The following is a 17,015-nucleotide window of genomic DNA, read 5'->3' as shown; positions in this document are numbered from 1 at the left end:
ATAGTAAAAGCTAAATTAGTCCATGTGCTTGTGATAATAGTCAGAAAATCGTCGCGAATAAATATGGTTCATGCAAAATGTCTTCTTAAGCATCATTTAAATTTTGCCTAGTGACGCAAATTAGTCCGCCTGTCTGTGATAATAAACAAAAAATCGAGAATAAAAGTGTCTTCCAGTAAAACTTTTTCATGATTATTTTTGACTTTTTTATTATTCATATAATTCACGTCATTTCCCTTCTGATTGTTGGTCGCAAAGGATCATCGATTTCTTCTGATTAAAAAATTGTTTAATAAGATAACTCGTATTATTTAATTATTAATATTTTTAATTAAATAATATGATTAATTTGAGAGTTTTTGAAGTCAGGTATTTTTGAATAATGGTATCAAGGAGAATGTCTCATTTGAAAAAGATATGCGAAGAATTGAAAATCACGCATGGTACAAAATAATGGCTATACCGGAAGTAGTCGCCTTTGATTAGGTATTTGCAGTTTTTTTTTTGCAGCACTGCACTGTTTAATTTTAAATCTCTATTATTCTTTTCTTCACTTGTTATGGCTCTTTCGTATACTCCTTCCTAAAGAATTCAAATTATTAAATAGTTTTATGAGAGCAATTTGGCTGTATAATGTAACGATTTGTTTTCATTTAGTTAAGGAATAACTAAGGAATATTTTACTTAGATTGACACTTATATTATGCGGTCAAATGATATTTTGTATGATATATTTAAAATGAAAAAAATAGATTCTGTTTCTTTGAGTCTAAGATGTATAGGACATTTCATTCAAAATAAATTTATAAGACCATGATTAATGAATTGATCATTTTGACCACATAGAACAGCAGCCGACAACAGAATATGCACCAAACTGACGGATTGTCATGTAATTGCTTTAAAAATAAATAAAAGAAAGGTTAAAAATGCCACCCAGAAGATTTTACATGGACAGCTTAATAGACAGCAGAACTCATCTTATTTCTGGATAGACTTCTTGACAACCTCAATGTCAAACCTTACTCTAAAGTTTCAATGCAGTAGAGGTTCTATACAAACCCTGGAGTGTATGAACTTTCCTGAGTGACTGAAAACTCCTGTAATTTTTACCTGTAACATGTATTCCAAGCAATTGGGGTTAATTGTTAATTTTTATTGCTCACATGCATTCAGCAAAAAAATAAGTCATTTTTGATAAAATTTTTTCTACTAATAATGAAAAACCATGACTTTTTGAAAAATAGCTATTTATGTATCAAGGGCATTGTAAGGACGATAATGCCCGGAAGGCGGAAATAGTAGCCCGAGGGCCTTTGGCCCGAGGTGTCCAACTGTCCCGTTACTGTCCAAGGAACCTGGAACTAAAGTGGGGTTGCTGTCACTTCCAGATGGCGGCTTTACTACCAATGAGCGGGAGTCACTGGAGGTCATGCTGCGCGCTCACTTCCCAGACTCCAACTCATCTCGCGATCCTCCTAGCTGTTCTCGGGCTCCGATTCGCTTAGAGTTCTAAACTGCTAGAAGAATAATTACCTACGAGAGGGTGAAATGGGCAATCAAGACATTCCCCCCTTCAAATCTCCGGGCATGGATGGATTATATCCATGCCTTTTGTAAAACGGGTTAGAAGTACTAACCCCCACATAGTCAGACTATTCAGGACGTCCCTTACTCAGGGCTACGTCCCAAATTTATGGCCTCAAGTGAAAGTCGTCTTCATTCCGAAACCCGGAAAAAGCGATTTTACAGATGCCCAATCGTACCGACCTATTAGCCTTACCAGCTTTATGCTGAAGGCGATGGAGAGGCTGATTGATCGGTACCTTAAGGAAAGCATCCTGGTCAAAAAACCACTGCATGTGCACCAATACGCCTATCAGGCGGGCAAATCCACGGACCTGGCCCTACACCACCTTGTAAGGAAGGTGGAGGATGCCCTGGGTAGTTGCAAGGCCAGTCTTGATGCGTTTCTAGACATTGAAGGGGCATTCGACAACACCCCTTTCGCACTAATCTGCCAAGCACTCGAGAGCCGCGGCTCAGAACCCTGTTTGGTTAGCTGGATAGAGGCCATGCTCTCGAAACGTTATGTATCTATCCAGCTCAACAGCGAGATTATCGAAACGTTGGCGGCTAGAGGCTGCCCGCAAGGAGGAGTATTGTCCCCTACCTTGTGGTGCCTTGTGGTCGACAGCCTGATAAATCTTTTAAGCAATACTGGCCTATACACACAGGCCTACGCTGATGATCTGGTAATCCTTTGCCCGGGGAAAGACGCCGTCTCAATGCGGGGCCCTATGATGAGAGCCCTGCGTATGGTGGATATTTGGTGCCTCTCGGGGGGTCTTAGGATTAACCCCAAAAAACAGAGCTCCTACTATTCACGAGGAGACTTAACATTGGCACGCCCGAGTAACAGAAAATATTCGAAGCATAATTATCAATCATGTGTTAACAAACCTAGGTTCAAAGTCCGTGACTGAAGTGTGTATAAATTTAGTAAATCTATAAGGCAAGCTAATTTACTAATATTAAGAAAGTTCATTGAACTAATCTAGATATCTAAAAATAAATACAGTAAAAAAATAAAATAATACTTGGATTAATAGCTAAATTCTTCAACTAATAAAGCACAGATATGATGCTTTTAAAAATAAAATCGAAAAAGATTCGAAAAGTAAAAATAAAGTTAATAACAAAATTAAGACACTAAATATAATTTTTTTCGTAAATAATAGGATTACACTGGTACAGATAAAAAAAACAGTTTTTAATCATAAAACTAGCAATACTCACATTGAATTTTTAAATATAAACGGTTAATTAAAAGAGAAATAATTGATAACTTAATTTTACATTTTTACAGGTTGCTGAGAAAACAATCAATGAGTTAAATAATTAAATTTAGGTTATATAGGCTTACTAAAGTTGTCACAAGATTATTTGTAACAACACTCGGATAAATATTGATCCACCCAACCCAAACGAGGCTTGTCAAATTTTATTAGAATTTAGGTGACAATGCAGTAGCGGTATAATATGATTTAATAATTTAAAAGATTATGTTACAAGTATTATTTTAGATTTAATAAATAACGTTTTTACTATTGGCGAGTTTTTTCAAGAGTTAAAAGAAATAAGTCGCCCTAAAATAAGTTTATTATTACTAAATAAATATATTACTTTTTTACCAAATTTATGCTAAATCTAATTTAATCAAATGATGCTACTAGCTTTGGAACTACCGATCCATTACCGGAATAAACAATCTCTCAAAAGGTCTGGAAAAAGTAATTGAAAAGAGGTTAATGTCTTTTATTTATGATAATACTTTGCTTGACTAGTACCAATATATATTAAATAAGAATAGTAGCATTCTTACTCGCTGCAACTATCGATTTTATTGTCACCATTTTAAAAGCACTGGACAAGGGAAAAATAGTAGTTGTAGTATTTATTGATTTAAAAAAAGGCTTTTAACGTGGCTATTTGGGATTTGTTATTGAAAAAAATAGGAGAATTGGGTCTTGGGACCATTAGTTTTAAACTTACAAGAACTCATTAAAAAATATATAATTTGTATAATGTGTCAGTATGTTAACCTAGTTGGTGTTCTTTTATTAACAAATTAGCTTAACAATATTTGCAAACAAGTGGGGTGTACTTCATGGTTTTAAAAAACTTAAGATGGAAAAGACCAAGTACATGATATTTAAACAAATAGATAAGATGCACTTAAGTAGGATTATCGTTTACTACACTACAGTGGTTTTAGATTATTTTTTTCTCCTAGGAGGCTTTCCTTTGTTTTAATATTATATATCCCATCCGATCCTTTTCTTACCACTCCCTTATAACTTATATTATAATTTGTTGAATTTATATTGTGTGCTCATGTTAATGTCAGATCACTTCTTAATAACTTTGATATTCTTAAGAATCATGTGGCGGGCCAGGACTACGGTGTTATTGGCATAACGGAGAGCTGGTTGTTTCAGGGCATTGATGATCAGGCTACTTTCATTGAAAACTACAACTTTGAAAGGCAAGATCGATACACTAGAGGTGGTGGGGTTGGTTTATATATCCACAACACATTAAATTACTCAATTATATATCGCGAGTGTGCTGATGCAATCGAGCATTTATGGGTTAAAGTAAAGATTGAGAATGAAATAATTATAGTTGGAGTTATTTATAGGCCGCCAAGGGGAAATTATAGTGAATTTTTGTCAATGTTTGAGGACACTTTAATAAATCTTAACACATTATGTGATAAAATTTTATGTTTTGGGGACTTTAACGTAGACATGCTTAAGTTGGAGTCGAGTAGGGTTGATGACTTAAATGGGATTCTTGATACTTTTGATTTAAAACAGTATATTTCTAAACCAACGAGAGTCTCTAATGGTTCGTTAACTCTCCTCGATCTAATATGCTGTAATTCGGATAATTTAGTTGACTCTGGTATTATAAATAAACATATATCGGATCATTTTTTAACATACTGTAATCTACAACTAAATAAATTAAATAAGGAAAACAATATGTTTTCTTACAGACCTTTGACACGAATTAACTTTGATAATTTTCAGATTGATCTAGAAGGTGCACCCTGGCATCAAATTTATGATACTGAAAATATTGATGAAAAGGTGTCTATACTTACTAATCATATGCTTAATATACTAGATATTCACGCACCTCTTACTGTTAAAACTTGTAAAAATAGACCTTACTGTCCATGGATTACAGATAATATAAAAATAATGAAGCAACACAGAAATCGGGCTTTAATGCGCTTTCGAAAAACAAGAAATTTGGAACATTGGAACTATTATAAGCAGATAAGAAATTTTACCACCACCGCCGTACGTAATGAAAAAAAGGCTTATTTAAATAACAAATTTCAAAACTGCACTACTCGAGACAAATGGAAGGAGCTTTATAAACTGAATATAATAAATTACAAATCTAGACAAATTCCCGAACATCTAAAAAAAATCGATGAACTTAACGACTGGTTCAGTCATTTAACTTCTAATATTACTCCTCCGACAAAAGAAACCTTCAATTTCTATAAATCTAATCAGAAGTTTCCACCATTATTTTCTTTTACACCAGTGGATGAAAATTTAGTATCAAATTTAATTATTAAACTTAAATCTAAGGCGTTTGGGCCTGATAATTTAAACACAACATTATTAATTCTTTTTTGTCCATTTATAATACCATTTATTACCCATATTATAAATAGTTGTTTGTTAAACTCGTACTTTCCAAAATCTTGGAAATCTGCTTTTATTTTGCAACTTCCTAAAAAAAATAATCCCTTAAATTATGGCGAACTTAGATCAATTTCAATTTTACCAGCCCTTTCAAAAATCTTGGAAAAAGTAATGGAAAAACAAATTACCGCCTATGTTACTGATAAGAATATTATATTACAAAAACAGTCGGGATTTCGAAAGGGATTTAGCTGTGTTACCGCTCTTACTGACGTCACTGATGAGGTTGTCGCCAGTTTGGACAGGGGTGATGCAATGATTTTAATACAGCTTGATTACTCTAAAGCATTTGATATGCTAAATCATGAACTTTTGATTAATATTTTACATTATTTCGGTTTTAATACTGCAGCTACTAAATTAATTTTATCTTTTTTAAGTGATAGAATACAACGAGTTTTAATTGGAGAAGATAAGTCTAGGGTGGCAATAGTAAGGTCTGGCGTCCCACAGGGTAGCATTCTGGGTCCTTTGTTGTATAGCATTTTTACGTCGGCTTTTATGGATAAATTGCAATTCTGTAAATACCATCTCTACGCCGACGACACACAATTATATTTGTCATTTAATGCTAGTAATACTGAAAGAGCTAATTTTTGTTTGAATGCTGACCTTGCTCTAGTAAATAGAGTCTCGACAGATCATTCTCTTAAATTGAATCCAGCCAAGAGCGTGGCAATGTTATTTTGTGGTGATAATAGCAGAAGGGCGGTTTTGGATCATGTCCAGCTAATTCTTAATGGAGAACTTATCCCTTTTCATGTCTCAACTAAAACTCTAGGCCTAATCATGGATGTCAAGCTAAAGTTCACAGATCACATTACAAGTTGTCTTAAGAAAGGATTTTCAATGCTAAAAAAACTTTACAAGCATAGATCCTATTTGTCAAAAGAAACAAAAAAAAATTTATGCGACTCATTAATTCTATCCCATTTTAATTATGCAGATACAGTATATGGACCATTTTTAGACTGCGCTAACTCTGCAAGAATTCAAAAATTACAGAACTCGTGCATAAGGTTTATTTGTGGAATTAGACGTAGGGAAAGGGTATCACATAAATTAGTCGATCTTAAATGGCTTAATATGTTAAATCGTCGAGAGTTGCACTCCATATGTTTTTTTTTATAAAATAATAAAATTTAAAGCACCACCATATCTCTATAATAAGCTCAGATACCGCACTGACGTTCACAATATAAATATTCGCAGACATGACCTTTTGTCTATACCTTTACATAAGAAAGAAATCTTTAAAAAGTCATTTTCTTACAATATTGTGTCCAAAATTAATAAATACAAAATTTGGGATTTTTCTAAATCTACATCGGCTTTTAAAAAATCAATAAAAATAGTTCTTTCATCTAAACAAAATAATATTTAATGCATTGAAATAATTTATGTTATTTCTTTTTAATACTGACATCTCTGGTAAATCAGTCGCCCTGGTTTTGCTCTTTTGTGTCGGGATTCCGTGTTTGGATCTGGCGCGCGTTTGGAAATATAAATTTTTATATGTATATTTTTCTCTACTATAAGAGTCTACAACAGAAATATAGTTAATATACCTGTACCCCTCGTTCCTCCTTTCCTGCCTCCTATTAGTAAATAATAAGTAAGCTAGGATAATTTAGATTTCTTTTCTTTTCGGTTAGTTATGGATGTAGGATATGCATGCTACTCGTACAGTTTATAATGCGGTTCGCGATATTTTTTTTTAAATTATAAGTGTAATATTCAAGGTCTTAACAGCTCCTTCTTCTGAGGGTAGCTGAAACATGACCTTTATTTCCTCTTTACAGTTACATGTTGATGGATTTCTTTTTCTTTGTATTTATATTGTAAACTTATTTATATCTATGAGTGAGCATATGTAATATCTTATGAGGAAATATAAACTGTCTATTATTATTATTATTATTATTATTATTATAAATATGTACTTAATATATAAATGAATAAAGTTAATTTAGAAAAGCCACTCTATATAAAACACTTTGGTTTGGTAATAAATAAATCTCTAAACCGGCAAGTGCATATAAATAAAAACACAAAAATTTCATTGTCTTATACCATGTATATATATATATATATATATATAAGTAAAAGTTATCTAACACATAAAACAAAAATAAAAATACTATAATGCCCTTTTCTTACCACATATATGTTTTACTCATTATACGTAATTTTCAGTTAGGTTAGGTTAAAGAAATAGAAAATAATATGTTTACACTAAATTAACCTAAAATATTTTGTTTTGTTAATATAGATGTTAGTCATAATGAGCAATTGAATTAATAGTATATTATTTATACTAAAAATGTTAAAGTTAATAAAAAAAACTTGAATATATTATGTAATTCTCGAGGCCAGAGCTATATGCACTTCTTATGTAAAATGGAATTGTTAATTTGTTTTTCAGGAATATATAACTAATTAAAAAAAAAACTGTTACCATTACATAGAAAAAGGTGGATGCAAATATTTTAAATAATCCAATACAGTATATATTTTTGGAATACTACTTGAGAAGAATGTAATTTTGTGAAACCATGGTAGGAAAAGCAAATAAAAATGAAAAATATTTAGGAAATATTATTAGTATTTATTTTGCAGATGAATTCTCTTTTCAATTACTATGAGTTTTTTGACGTTTGATATTAGTTAGTAGAAGTTCTTAATTCCGTACTCAGCATCCTCAAAAATTTAATTTTTGGGTTGCTATTCTGAGCGATTATATAATAGGGTCATTTTTTATTGATGATTTTTAAGCGCCCAAAAATACCTTGAATTACGGCAAACTCAAGTTTTTCTTGACATTCAAATCCTCCCTGATTAACCTGAGATTCCTCTATTTTTAATAAGGTAGATCTTCTGCTCAAGATATTCTTAAGGGGAGCCTAATCTAGTATTGGCTCAATATCAATATAATAAATAAAGAGGATTCTTTGACAATTAATTTTGGATGTTACCGATTTTTACGACCAAAAACTATTAGAGTTAGAGGCAATTTTGTCGACCAGGGTTTAAGAACTGAAGGATTTTTATCATTTTAGAGCACGTTACCACATTTTGCTTTTAAGCAGTTGAATATTATGCATTCCTCAACCTGTATATTAATATGTACTCTACGTAGAATTCTTCTGAAATATTACATAATTTGATTCTCCTATTTTTACAATAAATAAACATAATATATAAAGATCATAATAAGCTTCCTGATTTTTAAATTTGCAAAACAGTACTTCAGTTACATCGTATTGTTTTAAGCTTTGAAGTAACCCATAATCTGGATTTAGATTTTTGACGTCAAATTCATACAAGAATAATCAAATTTCAAGAAGATCGTTATTTTGCTAAAGAGTTTTGAGTTTTATCAATTTTTGTGGGACGTCCAATATTTTAGAGACCAATTACTTCAAATTCCGATAATAAGAAGAACTTTAATTTAAAATTGGATGAAAAAAATACTACAAAATATAAAGGAAAATTAATTTAAACATTTATAGATTTATTAATAAATGTTTGTATCAAAATTTATGCATAGGCATTAACCTCCATTTGTGTAATTTTTAGTGACGCGTAAAGCCTTCTTAGTATAATTTTATTATAAAACTTAAAGACAAAGAATACAAACTAATATTGAAACTTTGTACTATTTTAAAAATGTATACTAAAAATTCCATATGCGTAGCTAGTAATTTTGTATCATTACACAATTTCTTAAATATTATAATTCTTTAAATTCAGTTTAATCACTTTAAAAATAAAATTTTACCTGAGGCCTCTGACTATGCATAACACGCTCTTAGTACAATTGTATTAAAAAAAAACCTTAACTTTGATGTACAAAATGCTCAATAAAATTTGTACTATTTAAGAAATTTCACTGAATACGTGTTTTATGTAATCAAAAACACAGCGCCATCATAATTTTTTTTTAAGTTTGTGCATTAAAATGAATAAAAATGTGTGCATTTTTATTGATGTAAAGCCTCTGGCCACGCATAAAACTTTTTAGTACAATTTATTACAAATTTTGAAAAAACTGAACTTTGCCCCTATAAAGAAAAAAATTCTTAAAAATAAGGCAAACATAAAATAAAAGGATTCTGTAAAATTTTGTAAATTGTACTGAATATGCCTAAATAACGGAAACAGGCAACGCACTATCGTAAGATTACATTTATTTTTACAGGTTGTACATATATCTTAAATATTCCAACAATCAGAAGATATTTTCGGAATATTTTGAGAGATTTTTTTGAACAGTTGAGAAGAATGTAATTTTGTAAAACCATGGTAGAAAAAGCAAATGAAAATTAAAAATATTTACGAAATATTTTATTTTGTAGATAAATCTTCTTTTCCATTGCTATGAATTTTTCGTTGTTTGATATTAGTTAGTAGAAGTTCTCAATTCCGTACTCAGCATCCTCAAAAAATTAATTTTTGGGTTGCTATTCTGAGCGATTATATAAAAGGGTCATTTTTAATTGATGATATTTAAGCGCCCAAAAATACTTTGACTTACTGCAAACTCAAGTTTTTCTTGACATTTAAATCCTCCCTGACATAGACCTGAGATTCCTCTATTTTTAACAAGGTGGATCTTCTGCTCAAGATATTCTTAAGGGGAACCTAATCTAGTAAAGAGAATTCTTTGACAAATAATTTCGGATGTGACCTATTTTTACGACCAAAAACTATTAGAGTTAGAGGCAATTTTGTCAATCAGGATTTAAGAACTGAAAGATTTTTGTCTATTAGTTGACATCTTGGCTCATAATTTATTTAGAAATGCCCAACATTTTACCTAATAGTTCTCGAAATTTTATTTATTACAAGTTATCCGGTTAACCCCATCAAGGGCAGATGCTTACTAATGTCGCACTGCAAAAAACGACGTATCAGCCAAGTAGCACAGCGCACGAAGCGCATGCGTGCACGTTGCCACATTTTGCCTTTAAGCAGCCAATTATTATGCACTCCCCAACCTGTATATTAATATGTACTGTAGGTAGAATTTTTCTGAAATATTACACTCAATTTTATTCTCCTATTTTTACAATAAAAAACATGATATATAAAGATCATAATAAGCTTCCTTATTCCTAAATTTGCAAATCAGTACTTCAATCAAATATTTTAGTGATCACTTACTTTAAATTCCGATAATAAGTAGAACTTTAATATAAAATTGGATGGAAAAAATACTACAAAATATAAAAGGAAATTAATTTAGGCATTTATAGACTTATTAATAAATTTATGTATCATTATTTGTGTATAGGCATTAACCTCCATTTGTGCACTTTTATTGACGCGTAAAGCCTTCTTGGCATAATTTTATTATAAAACTTAAAAATAAAAAATACGAAATAATAATAAAGATTTGTACTATTTTAAAAATGTATGCTAAAAATTCCATGTGTGTAGCTAGTAATTTTGTATCATTACACAATTTCTTTAAATATTATAATTCTTAAATTTTAATTTAATCACTTTAAAAATAACATGTTACCTGAGGCCTCTCACTATGCATAAAATGCTTTTAGTACAATTTTATTTAAAAAAACCTTAAATTTGTTGTACAAAATGTTCAATAAAATTTGTACTATTTAAGAATTTTTACTGAATACGTGTTTTATGTAATCAGAAACACAGCGTCATCATAAAAACTTTTTTCAGTTTGTGCATTAAAATAAATAAAAATTTGTGCATTTTTATTGATGCAAAGCCTATGGCCACGCATAAAACTTTTTAGTACAATTTATTACAAATTTTGAAAAAACGAAACTTTGCCCCTATAAAGAAAAAAATTCTTAAAAATTTAGGCAAACAAAAAATAAAAGGATTCTGTAAAATTTTGTAAATTGTACTAAATATGCCTTAATAACGGTCACAGGGCCGACCCCGGTAGCACCGTGGGCAAAGCGTTCACGATGCAATCGTGTGATCTCGAGTTCGAATCCCGGCATGGGCATGGTTGGTGTTTGTCTTATGAAAACAAAATATTCTGGTTCGGAACCCCCGTTAAAATGTAGGTCCATAAACAACAATATTGGGCGGCCGTCGAAATACGATGCGAGTCCATTGTATTTAAGGAAGAAGAAGAAGAACGGACACAGGCAATGCACTATCATAAGATTACATTTATTTTCACAGTTTGTACAAATGTATTAATACACATTAGTGCATATTTAGTGATGCGAAGCTTCTGACCAGGCATAAAGCCTTCTTAGGACAATGTTATTATAATAATTGAGAGAAAAAGAGCATATTATTATAATGTAAAATATTAATACTAAAAATGTATTCTAAAAGCAAAGTATATAGATTTCAACAAGTAGAATCACTTCTTTGATCGCCTCAAAATGCAGCCTTTTTTTATAAGCGGTCGTAAATCACTTGTAAACTACGCCGGCACCCCTCGCATGACAGGATACAAGTCCGTCCACAAAATTCACATTAGAAATGCGTTTACGGGGGGCAATAAGGAAAGTATTAAGTTTAATAATATTATTGGGTAAAATCAAGGTTTTTTTATTTTAGAATATTTTTATGAGTTTTGATGCTTATTCATTGTGACACATTAAATAAACAGCAACTAGGTAATATATTTATTTATGCATCCAGTCGATATTTTTTCTTTGCTTTTATTTCTTTTTATAATACTAATAAAACGCTTAAATTTGAGTCAAAACCTTAGGAATGTTGTTAACTAATAAGAAAACTAGAATCCCCTAAAAACCCTTTATTCTTAATAAAGGTGTACCTAATATAAAGGGTGTAAACCTAAATGTATACCTTAATTGCCGACTAGTTAAGTTGAATTTATACAGACAAATAGAATAAAATAAGGCCTTATTTGACATTTATGTATTTAAAACAGCAAAATAAAATAAAATAAGGAATTACTAATCACATGCCAGGTATATTTCAAGAAATTGACCAATTACATACCAGTTAAATTTTATCTCTTTGCCTTTCAATGGATTTTCTGACCAAAACGCCGTGCGTATTTTCGTTTTCAAATAAAAGTTAAATATTAGTTGCATTTCGGTCAACTTCTTATTTTATTCTTATTTTATTTTGCTGTATAAATGCCTTATGGGGGTTTGTGTAAATTGAACTCTTATTTTAGTCTTATTTTATTTCTTATTTTATTCAATCCAGCATTATTATTCTCAGTAATAAAAACGTAGGGTTGTACCGATTATCATTATTTTTTTTATTGACCTGGTAGAGAAAAGTGGAAGAAATCATTTGGTTCAGACACTTAATATAGACACCCTTTATTTAGTCCTTTACTTGTTTGGGGATTTTCCCAAAATCAACTTTACCTACTATGTAGGTATGTAGAAGCCTGGACGTTTATTAGAATGACGTTTATTTCTACCTGGATGTTTACTACCATTTATTATTAAATGGAATATTAATTTGTTGAATCACAGTTGGCTGATCAAAACACATGTAATTAGTGGGAAACTGCAAAAAGGAAAATAATAAAAAAAACACCTGATTTATATGTAGGTATATGCATATATTTCTTATTTGTTAATAATCGTAATTGCATTACAATGCACACTTACTATTCTATTACACAGTAAAAAATATTAAATTATAAACAATACATATTTATTTAGAGGAACTATGTACGAGTATAATTTTAGGTCTTATTCTAATCCAAAATTCAACACAGCAGTATTGTCCATGAGAAGCCATTACCAAACAACTACTATTAATATAAATTATATTAAAGTAAAAGTCCGTAAAACTAGCACTAAATGACAGAATATTAAATTCACAAAAACAAAAAATATTGGCACACTCGGTAAACGTCGAAAATAAACTGAACCGAGTCAACCCTATAACCACATTTCGTCGACGAACCGGTATAAATTCCCCGCATGCGGGGGATCGATAAACTCCGATAGGCGAGAGGGGCAGCGTCGGCAGGTGCGGATGGTTAGTCGAAAAGGGTCGAGTGACTTGACTGTGTTAGACTGTGCTAAAAGTCTTTCATCTTTCTCCAATTATCACAATTTGAGTGGATGTAGTTTACTAGCAACCGAGCTAAACACAAGACAAATATTTGTGAAATTGGGAGTAAAACATATTGAGAAACAAGAAAAATAAATCCCTAAGATACTAAAGAAAGATTAATATGAAAAAAATAAATAAAAATAATGATATGAGAGGACGCTTAATGAAAGCTTATCCAAAATATGCGCTATAAATCCGCTTTTTGAAAACATAAAGGACAAATTATTATACTATGTACTTCATAAGCAACAAAAAAACATAATTTTTCAAACTGAAATATAAGCCCAAAACGCCGGATCTGATTAAAGATATAAAACATAAGCCAAAATTGTAAAACAGCCCTTGCAGCATAACACGAACAAGGCATAAAAAAATATCCTCTGTGCGCTTTTATATCCATATACTTTCCAGGGGGCGGAATCGGATTAAGCGCGGAAGGAAATTAATTTTGACCCGAATTCTTTTTGACACAGAAATTTGTTCGGGGTTTATTTGGGTAGACGATAAACTTCGGTATGTCCCAGCTTATTTTCTATACAAAAACAATATAACAGTCTAAACAGGGCGGCAACCGTATTCAAGGTTGATTGACAAGGAACAACAGGATAATCCAAACAAATTTAGGCACGAAGTTTATTCAGCGATAATTCCAGGAGTAAATAATGTTAAATTGGAGGGTGGTTAAAGGGGTGAAATTGTAATCAGAGGGATGTCTAAAGCTGAATTTCTAAAGGATTCTGCTGATATAAAAGTTAAAAATTAAACTTCTTAATTTGTTTGTATTTATGTTGTCATAATAGACAACAGCTCATCTTAATCGATAATAATTTTATTCTTCTAAAGAGCACGCATTGTACTTCCATCTATTTTTTTCTAAGAGAAGTTCCTTTTTTCTTCTGGTCTTCTTTTTGAAAGTGGATGAATTTTTCTTGGTTGAAGAGAGAGATTTTTATAATAATCCAGTAGCTATAACTTAAGAGTCAAACATATGATGAATTAAAAATATATCTTGAAAAAAATGTCGGCAGAAGGCTTAGTACATCACTATAAACAAACAATATTTTAAACAAACATGGACAAAGTTCAGAGACACTCTTGTTGAGACAGCACAAGAAAGAGTAGGACACGAAACCATATTGACACTGATAGATGCCAGACGCATAGGTAAGAACAAAGATTTTAGAGAGAAAATAAACAAACTGATCCAAGAACAGATCAAAAATGCAAAGCAGCAGTGGATAAATGCAAACTGCAAAGAAATCGACGAGCTGCAATTACAACATAAGGACAGAGCCTAAACATGTTTCTTTAATGTAAAATGGAAACAATGAACTAGAAATAGGCCCTGGAAAATAAAAAAATTATTTGGTAACTGTATCTAAAGAAACTGCTTCAAAACAACATAACAGTGGTGAGACCATCTCTTAAAAAAGAGAGTAGCCTTACAATTCCCATGACAGAAGTGACTTGGGCGATCGCAGAAACTAAAAGTAACAAAGCACTAGCGAAGGACATTCTTGTGGCAGAACAGTTCAAGAATCTGAGTGAGAATGCAATACGTAGATGACACTGTAGTCATAAGAGAATCCGAAGAACAATAATTGCAAGCATTAATAAGCTCTCTAACGGATGAAAGTTTGATAATGGAAGTAGAGATGAATGCGGCAAAAACTAAGAATATGGTTTTCAATCAAAATTCGCAAAAACAACATCTAAGCATAATAATCAAAGGCGTTACCCCTCATAATATTCACATGGAGCATGGAAATAAACCATCAGCTGAACCACGTTAAAGAGATCAAAAGAAGAATAGAAATAGCCAGAGTAGATTTTCCGAAGATGCAAATTATACTGTGTAATACAGGTTTATTTCTCGAAATAAGACTAAGAAGAGTAAAATGCTATATGTGGTCTATGCTTTGTTACGGTGAAGCTGGAAGAACTTCGGAAATTGGATGTCTTTAAAATGTAGATATACGCGAATGCATACGTGCTAACTCGAAGTGAACACTTGGTTCATAAGTATCATGAAGGTGAGAAAAACAGCGTATCTGGGATATCTTATGCAACATAATAATACTGGAAGGTAAAACGTGGCATAGGGAAAAAAAGTCCTGGCTAAGATACATGTGAGACTTGACAAAAGTAGACGGTAATACCCTGATCCACTGAGCCCAACATAGAGAATAATTTGACATAGTTGTCGTTAACCTCAACGGAGATCGCACCTGAAAAAGAGAATTTACTGAATTAATTATCGGGTGATGCGATACACAGAAACACGGTTTAAGTATTTTTTTAATAAAATCCAATAAACTTTAAATGGTGATCCACCTTAGTGTAAATCCTAAGGTTGAATCCGCATATCGCTCCCAGGCAACAATTCCATACTGAACCGACTGTATACATTTTTGGCCTTTTTATAATATAATTACAATTTTTACGGGAAATTAAATTAAATCTACTCTAATTATAACTAAACGGTGAGAAAAATAATAGACCAGAAAACTTTGATCAGTCATATAACTCTTGACCAGAATTGTTTAGTATTGAATATTAAATTGTATTTTACTGCACAAAATTGTTAAGTGCCTTGAATGGACGTTAAAACCATAAAATGTATAAAGAAATCCAATAATAAGGATAATTGACTAATAATGTCTCCCCACTTCTATATATCCCACTTCTGAATAAATGATGCGTCAGAAAATTTTATTATAAAGTCATTAATCACATTAGAGTTGACTATTTTCAACTTTTATTTACTTAATACTGAAACAAATAATAAATTAAAGCAGGAAATATACACCAATATTTTTTTACATCGTATCAATTTTATTAAAGGTAATTTATGACATTTAGTTAGTAGGTATAAGTAAATCACAATGCGTAAGGTCATATGTATCCGTCATTATACCTCTAATATTATCATGAAGAATAGTTAATGTATTGCTAAATTAATTTTGTCAGCCAATAGTTCGGGTTCTGTTGTTACTGGTTTAGTTTATTCTTTAATATCTTAGTGTTCCACTAGAAATTGATCAATTATGTGTAAAATAGTTGGTGGTAGTTGACTATTTTTTTGTATTCTTTTAATTCATTTTAAGCTTAATATAATCATAAATTATTTATCACTTATTAAATCGTCACTATTATTGTAGTTATTATTCAGCCCAGGGACTTTTTTGTCCTCTGATGTGCAACTTATACTTTTTTTCCTATAGTCTATTTCAAATAGGTAGAGAGTAATAAAGTTATTAAGGGGTACAGAGTGGTCCTCAATTATGTATGTACTTTCATGGTATGCATTGTGAAATTCATTGTTTTTACAGAGTTCAAGTAGTACCACCTGGTTTTGGGTTGGTTTATGAGCTTTTTCTATTGGTATCCATCGGATAAGCGCTGGAAATGGTACAAGAAAGGCGCAAATGAGAGTACTATGCGTTAAATTAAATTAATTATTATAATTTTTATGAAAGATTTTAAAATATATAAATAATAGTACATTTTTCGTCATCTAATTTAAAGAAACATTAACAAAATAACATAATTAATTTTAAAAAGTTTTATAAATATTATTTTAATATATTAAATATTATCCTAATCTGTGTTACATTCAAAAATCGCTCCTACCTGTTTCCCCTTTTATAAAATTTTTCTCGCTTTATTCAC

This window comes from Anthonomus grandis, chromosome 10 (genome assembly GCF_022605725.1).
Source record: "Anthonomus grandis grandis chromosome 10, icAntGran1.3, whole genome shotgun sequence".
Lineage (NCBI taxonomy): Eukaryota > Metazoa > Arthropoda > Insecta > Coleoptera > Curculionidae > Anthonomus > Anthonomus grandis.
This window is presented reverse-complemented; position numbering follows the sequence as displayed.